This window comes from Desmodus rotundus, chromosome X (assembly GCF_022682495.2).
Source record: "Desmodus rotundus isolate HL8 chromosome X, HLdesRot8A.1, whole genome shotgun sequence".
Classification (NCBI taxonomy): domain Eukaryota; kingdom Metazoa; phylum Chordata; class Mammalia; order Chiroptera; family Phyllostomidae; genus Desmodus; species Desmodus rotundus.
The window spans coordinates 68,898,851-68,911,529 of record NC_071400.1 but is presented as its reverse complement, the minus strand read 5'-3'; the positions used below and the strand labels follow the sequence as shown (position 1 = coordinate 68,911,529).

At 39.6% G+C, this 12,679-nt stretch overlaps 1 non-coding gene across 1 annotated transcript; it reads left to right on the top strand.

Moving 5' to 3' along the window:
• The first annotated feature begins 10,820 nt into the window (after positions 1–10,820).
• LOC112322525 (U4 spliceosomal RNA) lies at positions 10,821–10,962 on the top strand. The gene has a single exon (XR_002976641.1). It is a non-coding gene; the product is annotated as a U4 spliceosomal RNA (small nuclear RNA).
• The last annotated feature ends 1,717 nt before the right edge of the window (positions 10,963–12,679 follow it).

Sequence of the window (12,679 nt, the reverse complement as noted above, 5' to 3'; positions counted from 1 at the left end):
GAGGGTTAACAGAGGTCAGAAGAAGTTGGATTTTGTATCAAAAGTGGGAAGTCAAAGCTCCTCTCTGGCCACACAGGGCATACATGTTTCCAAGATATCTCTGTACACTTGAGGAAAGCAGACTGTAGGAGGGTTAGAAGAAAAATTGGGAGATAGCAAGAAATTAATTATAGCAGTACAGATAGGAGGTGATTATGGATTAGACCAGGGCTCAATGAGGAGTGTGAAGGAAATCATGATATCAAGAATGTGAGCAAAAGAGAGGACTTAAGTTTGACCTTGAGATTTTATGCTGAGTGGCTGGGTGAATGGTGATATCATTTACTAAGATGGGGAAACCTGGGGATGATTGGAGGTTGGATGGAAATTAAGAGTTTGATTCTGGATGTGTTAACATGTTGCACTCTCAATTTCATATCCAATCAGTGATGTCAAATAGGCAGTTGGATATCCATGTCAAGGTTAGGGGAGAAGTCCAGGATGGTGATTGGTGATGGTATTTGAAGTCAAAATTATGAGATCAATTAAGAACAGGTGTGGAGGGACTACAAGAATACTCCATCATGTAAATATCAAGGAGAGGAGGAAGATCCAGCAATAAAATTGAACCAATGAAGTAAGAGGAAAACCAAGAGGAAGCTATCTGGAAGTCAAATGAAGGAAATGTTTCTAGAAAGAGGGAATGATTGAATGTGTCAAATGCTGCTAACAGATGGTTTTCATTTCTTGCTATTTCAGACACTGCTTCAATGAACACTCATTTCTGTCTCTGCAGGTACACAAACGAGATCCTCTAGGGAAGACACCTGGGAGTGGAATTGCTTGTTGGGGCATGGTGTATAAGTATCAATAGACAATGCAAGATTGTTTTCCAACGTGGTTGTACTGATTTACCCTATCACCAGCACTATATTCTTCTTCCTCTATATCCTCACACTTGGTGTTTTCAGACATTATTTTTTCCCAATATGATGGTTATGAAATACTACCTCATTCTTTTTAATTGTCCTCAATGTTATTGTTTGGAAAAATCTTTTCATATGTTTAGTAGTCATTTGAGGTCTTTCCCCTTTGAATTGTCTAGTTGTATCTTATGCCCATTTTTCTATTTGACTATTTGCCTAGTTGGTTTGATCGGTTTAAAAAATATATATAAAAAACTAATCCTTTGTTAGATATGTGCACTTCAAGTATCTTCTACCAAACTGTGACATATTTTGACTGTTTATGGTGACTTTGTAAACTTCATGTTTTTTTCCTTTCTTGTTTATTTTTTAATGTAACTATTGAGAATTTCTTTACTCCAAAGTTATAAATATATTCTCCCATGTTTTATCCTAAAATTTAAGAGATTTATTTTTTATATTTGGGTATTGAATCCTTTGGAATGATTTTTTTGTTGGAATCTACTTTTATCTTGTATGAGAATAACAGATTATTCCAGCATCATTTATTGAATCTTTGCTCTATGGGCCTTTGTAATCCAAATTCGTATCAAGATGCAGAATATCATCATAACTCCAGAATGCTTCCTCATGCCCCTTGCCAGTTAATCTCCAACCCCAAACCACTGTTCTGATTTTTTTCATCATAGATAAATTTTTTTCTGTTCTAGGACTTCAGTTACATGGAATCAAGCAATATATATTCCTTTTGAGTAAAGCTTATTTCAATTAGCATGATGTTTTTGAGAACCATGTTATGTGAATCAGATTATTCCATTTTTATCACCGTGTAGTATTCCATTGAATGGCTATACCACAGTCTGTTTACTCACTGGTTTCTATGTTTCTTTTAAAGAGTTTATTTATTTTGAATTAGCTCTTGGTTTACAAAAAGTTGTAAAGATTGAGCAGAGAGTTCTCATGAACCCTTCACTCAGTTTCCTTTAATAGTTACATTTTATATAGCTAGAATATAAAAACCAAGAAATACACACAAAACAAGATATGTGTGTATGGATCTGTCATTTTATCACATGTATGTATTTGTATAACCACTGCCATAATCAAGATACAGAACTATTCCATCATCATAAAGATCTCCCTCCTGTTATCTTTTATAGTTATATTTCCATCCCTAAACCCTGGAAAGCACTAATCTGTTTCTCCATAATTTTGAGAAAGTTATATAAATACAGCATGACACTTTTTGAAATTGAGTCTTTTCACTCAGCATAACGCCTTAGAGTCCATCCAAGTTGTGTGCATATCAATAGTTCCTTTTTATTGCTGAGTAGTATTCCATTATATGGATCTACCATGATTTGTTTAACCAGTAATTGGTTAAGGATATTTATGTCATTTCCAGGTTTTGGTTATTATGAATAAAACTACAGTAAAAATTTGTGCACAGTTTTTTTGTGTGAATATAAATTTCCATTTCTCTGGGATAAATGCCTAGAAGTGCAATTGCTGGACTATACCGTAATTGCATGTTTTTTTAAAGAAACTGTCAAACTTTTCCAAAATGTCTATGCCTTTTCATATTCCTCTCAGCAATGTGTGAGAAATCCAGTTTCTCTATATTCTTCCAGCATTTGGCATTTTCTTTATTTTTCATTTTAGGCGTTATAGTAAGTATGTAGTAATATCTCATCATGGTCTTAATTTGCATTTCTCCAATTGCTAGATGATGTTGAATATCTTTTTATGTGCCTATATGCCATCTGTATATTCTCCTTTATAAAATGTCCTTTCATGTCTTCTTCATCTTTTAAATAAGTTTTTAAAGGCAGTTGAGTTTCAAGAGTTCTTTACATATTCTGTATATGAGTCCTTTGTCAGATGCATGGTTTGCAAATATATTCTCTCAGTCTGTATCTTGCCTTTTCATCTTCTTAACACTGTCTTTCCCATAGCAAAAGTTTTAATTTTTATGAAGTTCATTTTTTTCTTTTATGGATCATGCTTTTGATGTCATGTCTAATAACTCTTTACCAAGTCCTAGGTCCCAAAGATTTTCTGTTACATTATATTCTAAAACTTTTATAATTTTAAAGTTTACATTTAAATGAGTTAACTTTCATATAAAATGTGAGGTTTAAATTGAGGTTCATATTTTTGGCTATGGATAGTCAGTTGCTCCAGCATCATTTGTTGAAAGAACTTTCCTCCATTGATTTGCTGTCAAAGTCAGATGCCTGTAACTGCATGTGGTTGGGTTCTCTCTTTTATTCCATTGATCTATGTGTCTACCTCTCTTCCAGTACCACACCATCTTCACTACTGTAGTTATATAATGTCTTGCAATTGGCTAGAGTGATTCCTCACATTTCACTCTTTTTCATAATTGCTTTAGCTATCTTATTTTTATTTTTAAATTGTATTTTATTGATTATGCTATTACAGTTGTCCTGATTTTTCCCTCTTTCCCCCCTCCACCCAGTACCCTCCACTCCCTCCAGCAATCCCCCCACCATTGTTCATGTCCATGGGTCATGCATATAAGTTCTTTGGCTACTCCATTTCTTATACTGTACTTTACATTCCCAAGGCTATTCTGTAGCTATTTGTTTGTTCTTCTTTATCCCCTCACCTCTTCACTCATTCCCCCACAAACCCATCCCATCTGGCAATCTTCAAAGCAGGGAGAAAAGGCATACAACTGTAACTGAATAACAACAACAACAACAAAAGCGTTCTCCATATCCATGATTCTGTCTCTCTTCTTCTTGTTTGCTTAGTTTGGTTTTTAGATTCAATTGTTGATAGACTTGTCTTTTTGCCATTTTATTGTTCATAGATTTATCCTCTTTTCTTAAATAAGCCCCTTAAACATTTCATATAATAATGATTTGGTGATGATGAACTCCTTTAATTTCTTCTTGTCTGGGAAGCTCTTCCTCTGCCTTTTAATTCTAAATGATAGCTTTGCTGGGTAGAGCAGTCTTGGCTATAGGTCCCTGCTTTTCATGACTTTGAAAATTTCTTGCCAATCCTTCTAGCCTGCAAAGTTTCTTTTAAGAAACCAGCTGACAGTCTTATGACAATTCTCCTGTATGTAACTAACTTCTTTTCTCTTGCTGCTTTTAAGATTCTCTCTTTATCTGTAACCTTTGGCATTTTAATTATGATGTGTCTTGGAGTGGGCCTTTTGGTATCCATCTTGTTTGGGACTCTCTGTGCTTTCTGGACTTGCATGTCTATTTCCTTCGCCAAATTAGGGAAGTTTTCTTACATTATTTTTTCAAATAGATTTCCAATTTCTTGCTCTTTGTCTTCTCCTTCTGGCACCCCTATGATGTGAATGTTGGAATGCTTAAAGTTGTCCCAGAGGCTGCTTACACTACCCTGGTTTTTTTGGATTCTTTTTCTTCTTGTTGTTCTGATTGGTTGTTTTTTGCTCCCTTATGTTCCAAATCATTGATTTGATTCTCAGGTTCATCCATCCTACTATTTTTTTCCCCTGTAAGTTCTTTATTTCAATTAGTATATCCTTCATTTCTGACTATATCTTTTTATGCTGTTGATGTCCTCACTAAGTTCATTGAGCATCCTTATAACCAAACTTTTGATATATTTTTGCATTTGATATATTGCTTTTCTTTATCTTGTTTAGTTCTTTTTCTGGAGTTTTGATCTGTTCTTTCATTTGGACCATGTTTCTTTGTCTCCTCATTTTTTCAGCCTTCCTGTGTTTGTTTCTATGTATTAGGTAGAGCTGCTTTGACTGAATGTCTTGCTAGTGTGGCCTAATACAGTAGGTGTCCTATAGGGTCCAGTGGCACAGCCTCTCCTGTCACCCAAGCTGGGTACTTGGGGTGCACCTATTGTGTGGGCTTATACCCTCCTCTTGTTTGCCATTGGCAGATCAATGGGATGGATTTACCCAGGCCAATCAGATGCAAGGACTGGCTGTAACCACTGACCACCATCCTTTGCCCTCTGTGGAGGATCAGCTATGCCAGGGCAGAGTGGTGGTGCTCTGATGTGGTCTATAGGTGTCCACTGAGGATGCTGGCCCTGAGGTTTCCTGGGTGGTACATGCCAAGGTCAGTCCCCCCCTGTGTTTTGCCTGGGACACCCTGCCTGAGCTATAAAGCAATCTGAGATGGCTGCTCCTTGTGCTGGGCTCCTTGTGCTTGGGCTCAGGTGAAGCCAAGGTGTGAATTTAGGCAAGCTGCTGCTAGTGTGGGCCTGGGGCTCACTGAGGCCAGCTGTTTCTTGTTTGATAGGATTTAGGAAGTTGTGAAGCATGAAGCAAGACCAACCATTCATATGGAGAAGCAGCTTGGGTGGGCCCATGAGTTGGGTCTGGCAGAGTCTCAGGGGATGTCCCTAACGGGGCAAACAATGTTAGCCAGATTGATGGTGTCTCAGATATGGCACCCGCTCACTGGCTCTGTGGGGGGGAGGGTTCAGAAAAGAAACAATGGCCTCTGCTTGCCTTGATGTGAGATACTTCAGTTTCTCCCTGTATGCCACTGTTGCCTTTCAAACTGCTACCCTGGTGCTGGAGCTCAGAGGGAGTGAGTCTGAGTAAGTGAGTCTGTGTGTGGGTTGTTTAAGAGGAACTGCTTTTGGCTCCTGCAGTTTCTTCTACAGACTGAATCACCCCTGGATTTTGCAGCCAGAAGTTGTGGGGACTTATCTTCCTGGCACTGGAACTGTGGACTGGAGAGCTTGATGTGGGACTGGGACTCCTCACTCCTGAAATATCCCTCCTGAATTTTTATCCACCATACATGAGTGAGGGACCAGCCTGTTCCATGTCTGCACCTGTCTGGATGGATGTGGCTTCTTTAATTTTGTAGTTGTTAGACTTTCATTCAACTCAATTCTGATAGTTCTGAGTTGTGGTTGTTCTATATTTTAGTTTTAATTTTGATGCGGTTGTGCAAAGAGGCGAGCCATGTCTGCCTATGCTGCCATTTTGCCTGGAAGTCCCGCTTTACCTATTTTAAATCCTTTGTATTTTCATACAAATTTTAGACCATTTTTGTTGATATCTACAAAAAAATCTTGATTGGGTTTTGATATAAACTGCTTTAAACCAGAGAACCAAGATGGCGGCGTAGGTAGACACACTGCGCCTCCTCGCACAACCAGAACTGACAGAGAATCGAATGGCAAGGGGGACCGACACCAAGGAAATAGAAAATAAACACATCCAGACTGGTAGGAGGGGCGGAGACGGGCACCGGGGTGGAGAGGACTCGCGTGGCTGTGGTGGGACTGAGACTGGCGCAGTGTGGGACAAACGGCGCAGGCAGTCCGAGCACTAGCAGACCCTGCAGCCCCACATTCGCACAGATAAACCCAGAGGGCCGGACTCAGAGTGGCGGAGAACGGGGCAGGCAGAGCGGCTGGTAGCACCCCGCAGCACCACATTTGCGCACAGATAAACCGGACGAACGGCGAGGAGCGAAGCAGACCACGCAACCCAGGGCTCCAGCACAGGGGAAATAAAGCCTCAAACCTCTGATTGAAAACGCCCCTGGGGGTTGGGGCGGCAGCAGGAGAGACTCCCAGCCTCACAGGAGAGGTCATTGGAGAGACCCACAGGGGCCTAGAGTGTGCACAAGCCCACCCACTGGGGAACCAGCACCAGAGGGGCCGAATTTGATTGTGGGAAGCAGAGGGAGTGGCTGAAACCTGGTGGAGAGTGGAGTGGGCGCCATTGCTCCCTCTCGGTCTCTCCCCCACATACAGCGTCACAGCACAGTGACCAGCGTTACCCCGCCCCAGGGAACACCTAAGGCTCCGCCCCTTTAAGTAACAGATGCGCCAAGACAAAAAAAAAAAAAAAATGGCCCAAATGAAAGAACAGATCAAAGCTCCAGAAAAAATACGACTAAGCAAGGAAGAGATAGCCAACCTATCGGATGCACAGTTCAAAACACTGGTTATTAAGATGCTCACAGAATTGGTTGAATCTGTTCGAAAAACAGATGAAAAAATGAAGCCTATGCTAAGAGAAACAAAGGAAAATGTACAGGGAACCAATAGTGATGCGAAGGAAACTGGGACTCAAATCAACAGTGTGGACCAGGAGGAAGAAAGAAACATCCAACCAGAAAAGAATGAAGAAACAAGAATTCAAAAAAATGAGGAGAAGCTTAGGAATCCCCATGACATCTTTAAATGTTCCAACATCCGAATTACAGGACTACCAGAAGGAGAAGAGGAAGAACAAAAAATTGAAAACTTATTTGAACAAATAATGAAGGAGAACTTCCCCGATCTGGCAAAGGAAATAGACTTCCGGGAAGTCCAGGAAGCTCAGAGAGTCCCAAAGAAGCTGGACCCAAGGAGGAACACAACAAGGCACATCATAATTACATTACCCAAGATTAAACGCAAGGACCTACATCCAAGATTACTGTATGCAGCAAAGCTATCACTTAGAATGGAAGGGAAGATAAAGTGCTTTTCAGATAAGGTCAAGTTAAAGAAGTTCACCATCACCAAGCCCTTATTATATGAAATGTTAAAGGGAGTTACCTAAGAAAAAGAAGATCAAAAATAGGAACAGTAAAAATGACAGCAAACTCACAGTTATTAACAACCACACTTAAAACAAAAACAAGAGCAAACTAGGCAAACAACTAGAACAGGAACTGAACCATAGAGATGGAGATCACATGAGAGTTGTCAATAGGGGAGTGGGAGGGGGAGAGGGGGGTAAAGGTACAGAGAGTGAGTAGCATAGATGATAGGTGGAAAATAGACAGGGGGAGGGTAAGAATAGTGTAGGAAATGTAGAAGCCAAAGAACTTATAAGTATGACCCATGGACATGAACTATAGGGGGGGAATGTGGGAGGGAGGGGGTGGGAAGGATGGAGTTGAGTGAAGGGGCGGAAATGGGACAACTGTAATAGCATAATCAATAAATATATTTAAAAAGAAAAAAATAAAATAAATAATAAATTGCTTTAAACCTGCATGCCAATTTGGGGAGAGTTGACCTCTTTACTAGGTTGAGTCTTCCAATTCACAAACAGTCTCTCCACTTATTTAGATCTTTGATTTCTTTTCAGTGCATTTTTAATAGTTTTTAGCATCTAAGCCCTATACATATTTATTTAGATTTATTCTAGCATATTTCATATTTGAGAAATTATAAATGGTGTTATTTTTAAATTTTGTGTCTGTGTAGTCATTGCTACTATGTAGAAATACAATTGAATGTTGTGTGTTGATCTTGTGTTCTGTGACCTTGTTGAACTGACTTATGAGTTCTGAGAAATTTTTTGTAGATTTCTTGTTATTTTATATGTATATTATTCCATCATTTGCAAATAAGGAGTTTTATTTCTTTCTTTCCAATCGCTATCCATTTTTATTTTCTTTTTTTGATGAATTGAGCTGGCTTGGATTTCCAGCTCTGTGTTGAATAATAGCTGTGAGAGCAGATATCCTTATCATGTGTATTACTTTCTTGTGGAGGCTGTAACAAACTACCACAAACTTGGTTGGTTAGAGCAACAAAAATCTCTCAATTCTGAAGGCCAGAAGTGTGAAATCAGTTTCTCTGAGCTGAAATCAAGGCATTGGCAGGACTGTGCTCTCTCTAGAGCTACTAGAGGAGAATCTGTTCCTTGCTTCTTCCAGCTTCTAGTGGCTGTTGGTATTCTTTGGCTTGTGGTCCTATAACTCCAATTTCTAAGACCAGCATCTTCACATCTCTCTTTACGTCATCTGTCATCTTCATATTATGTTCTCCTCCGTGTCTTGTCAAATCTCTATTTGCTCTCCTTTTATAACTATCATGTGATTACATTTACAGCCTACCCAGAGAATCCAGGATAATCTCCTCACCTCAGGACCCTTAACTTAATCACATCTGCAAAGTCTTTGTTATATAAGATAACATTTATAGGTTCTGTAGATTTGGACCTCATATCTTTGGGAGCTATTATTCGACCTACCATAGTCTTCCCTCTGTCCCCCAAAGGTTCATATCTATCCCATACAAAAGATTTTCACCCATCCCAACATTCCTAAAACCTTCAACCTATTATAGCATCAACTATGATTTTTAATGTTTTCACTGATACTTTAGTTGGAATTTCATTTGACCTTTAAATTAATTGGGGAAGAACTGACATCTATACAAGATCTATCCAGAATAAGTCCAGCCATTGTTAATATGATGAGAATGGTTTGTGCGACATCAATGTAAGCTGGAAGCCAAGAAGAGTAGACTGGAATGGTCATGCATGAACAATGATGACTTCACTGTACTAGTCAGTGAGGGCATTAGACACTGTTGAGTGAGCATGTGTACTGTGTGGCCATTGTATTCAAAATGACTGAGCGAGTAGAACAAAAATGCGCATCAATTCTGTGTTAAACTTGAATATTCCTGTGTGGAAACTATTCAGATAATTCAGAAAGCTGCAGCTATGGGCAACTTCAGCACAACAACGTGCCCACTCATGCATAATGTTTCCTGCAGAGTTTATTGGCAGAACATCAAATCACTCATGTGACTCAGCCCCCTACAGCCCAGATTTGGCACTGTGAGCCTTCTGCCTTTTCCCAAAATTAAAATCATCTTTGAAAGGAAAGAGATTTCAGACCATAGATGACATTCAGGAAAATACAACGGGGCAGCTGATGGCAATTGGAAGAACTGTGTGAGGTCCCAAGGTGCCTACTTTGAAGGGGACTGAGGTGTCATTGTCCTATGTACAATGTTTCTTGTATCTTGTATCTTCAATAAGTGTCTCTATTTTTTATACTACATGGCTAGGGTACTTTCTGGACAAAAATACTATAAAAGTATTGTCATCTAGAAATACCATATTATCTCACTTATATGTAGAATCTAAAAAAAAGTCTCATAGATACAGAGAACAGATTGGTGGTGGTTGTCAGGGATAGGGAGTGGGCGAAATTAGTGAAAGGGGCAAAAGGTACAAACTTCCAGTTATAAAATAAAATGTCATTGGGATGCAATACACAGCATAGTGACTATAGTTGATAGTACTGTATTGAATATTTGAAAGTTGCTAAGAAAGTGGATCATAAAAGTTTTCATCACCAGAAAAAATTTTTAACTATGTATGGTGATGAATGATAGCTAGACATTGTGGTGATCATTTCACAATATATGGAAATATTGAATCATTATATTGTACACCTGAAACTTATATAGTTAAACCTCAAAAACATTTAGTAAAAGTGTGAAAACATGCATTGGTAATGAAAAAGCACCAAATTTAGAATAGAGAATGCTTTTGGATGAGGAAAGGGATAAACCAAAGGTATAGTGGGAGCATCAGTATATTCATATATCTCTAATATCACTAAACTATATGAAGCAAATAAAGCAAAATATAATCACTCACAAAGAAAAACTAAAATAAATAAAAGTTTGTCATCTAAGAAAATGCTGTGTTTTGGGGGCCATTAAAATATTATCTCAACAATTTTTTGGAATTTTTAATAGATCTTTTTAGATCAATGTTAATTTTATTCTTGGTTATTTTAAGTTTTAACAATTATTATATTGGGATGCTTCAATTTTGCTATCAAACTGATAAGTGCTTATTTTCTTTATAATGGACTATCCTGTACAATTGGTGGATTAGTTTGGCTAGTGTTTTGTTAAGATTGATTTTCTTAAGGTTTCCAGGTATGCCATCATAAGGCAATAAATTGGTTTCCTCCTTTACAGTAGTTGTAGCTCTTATTTCTGTTTTATATATTGTTACCTTTGTCAGAACTCCTAGAGTCATATTAAAATTAATATTGGATAGTGAACATTGTTTTGCTTCTGCTACTTATAGAAATATCTCTCTTTTTTTTGTTGAGTATAGAATTAATTGGGTTGAAATAAAAATACTTATCCTATAAAGTAGTGGTTGTCAGCTTTGCACGGTGGCAGTATCATAGCCAATGAGGTTTATCCAAGGCGCAATTATTGCTAATTAAAGTAGTGGTTGTTACTTATTTGGGGTCATAGAATCCTTTGAGGATCTGATGGCAGTTTTATGTATTTTATTTCTAGAAAATGCTTGCAGACACACACAATTTTGCACACAATTTCATGGGATCACAACCCTCCTTAATTATTATCATGGAAGATTATAGTTAAGAACTATTAAGACTGACAGTGGAAGATGGCAGCCAAGTAGGTAGAAACCAAGTTCACTTGCTCTTGTACCCAACTCTGACACTTAGCTGATCTTCCAAAAACTAAGTGATCAACAGAATCTTAACTGATATGAGGTTTGGAAGTCAAAGAGTATAGGAGACACTTCAAAACAGGTGGTAAGGAAGTTTTATAGGTGGATGGGGAAAATCCCTAGGCATGGTACCAGTAGCCATGGTACCTGCAGCTATGGTGCCTGCAATATGTGGAGAGTCTGGCCAGAGATAGCAGCTTAGCAGCTTCTTCCCCTCCAAGGGCAGGGAATACCCAGACCCAGGATGGGAGCAAGTTGGTTCCACGAAGTTGTCAGGGAGAACGAACCTACACACATACACAGCTAGCAGCACACCCAATGCTGCAGTGGCAAATGCCAACCAGGAAAGTGCCAGAGAATGAGGGAGATACTATCTGGATGTGCAGATACTATCTGTACCTGGATGTGGTGGAGGTGAAGAGCTGTGGCTGGTCATGACTGTGATAGACTCTTGACTTTTTGGAGAGGTGTCATGTACGAAAAGCTGGACAGTGACTCAGCACTGCAGTGGAGTGCCCAGAAAGACTTCTTTCAAAGGGGAGTTGAGACATGCTGGCCAGAGACCCTGTGTGTGCAGCTGCCCAGTCAACAAGGACAAAGGCTTGAGGGCACAATTTACTCCCACTTGGTACAGCTGGGCAGGTTGATCAAAAAGGTGCAAAATGAGGTGATTTCTCAGCCCCAACTCAGTGCAGCTGCATAGAGTGGAGAGTGTGGGCCGCTGTATGCTGTGAAGGCAGTGGGCTGGGAACAATGCACCTGAGATTATTTAAAGCCAGACTGAGCCCCCTTCCTTGGTGGAATCTTTGGGAAGGGAAGGTTGTGCCTAACCTCTACTTCTTGCAGGAATGGGGAGACATCACCAAAATTGGCATGGCAGGCTTAACAACACTGCAGGGGGCACTTCCACAAAAGAAAGACAGCAGGAGGAAATCCTAAACGGTCCCGTTTTGAAGTCCTCACAGGGAGACAAAGTACACTGGGTCCTAGGGCCCAATTTCTCTGAGGCCATCAAAGCAGGCAGTTCAGAAAGTGATGCAAGAAGGCAATCCAGGGCTGTTCTCAGCCTTGGCTTACACACAGAGCTGCCATCTACACCAAGCAGAAGAGAGCTGACACTCTTACACAGATTGCCCCCTGCCCCGTGAAATGGACCAGTATTTAATCAGTAACTAAATATTATTGGAAATAAGATGGGAAAGAGTAAGATGGGAGGTATAGGGGCAGGGGGAATGCAACCACAATTTTTCCAGAATACTGAACAGTGCCTCCCAAGGGAGACAGAAGCCCACCCTCTCAATTGCAACAGAAGCTCCCTCTAGAGGCAGGTGAAGGAGATACAGGCAGTGTTGCCAGAAGTTGGACCATCAACCCTGGAACCTTAAACTGATAAAAGACTAGAGATGGATCCAGAAAGAAGTCAGAAGGTGAACAATCAACAGCTGAGATGAATTTCACCTCACTGTTCCTCAGAATTTGTATGTTTTTTCTTTCTTCCCCCCCTTTCACATAGCCTTTTAATACTTCTTTTTGTTCTTTA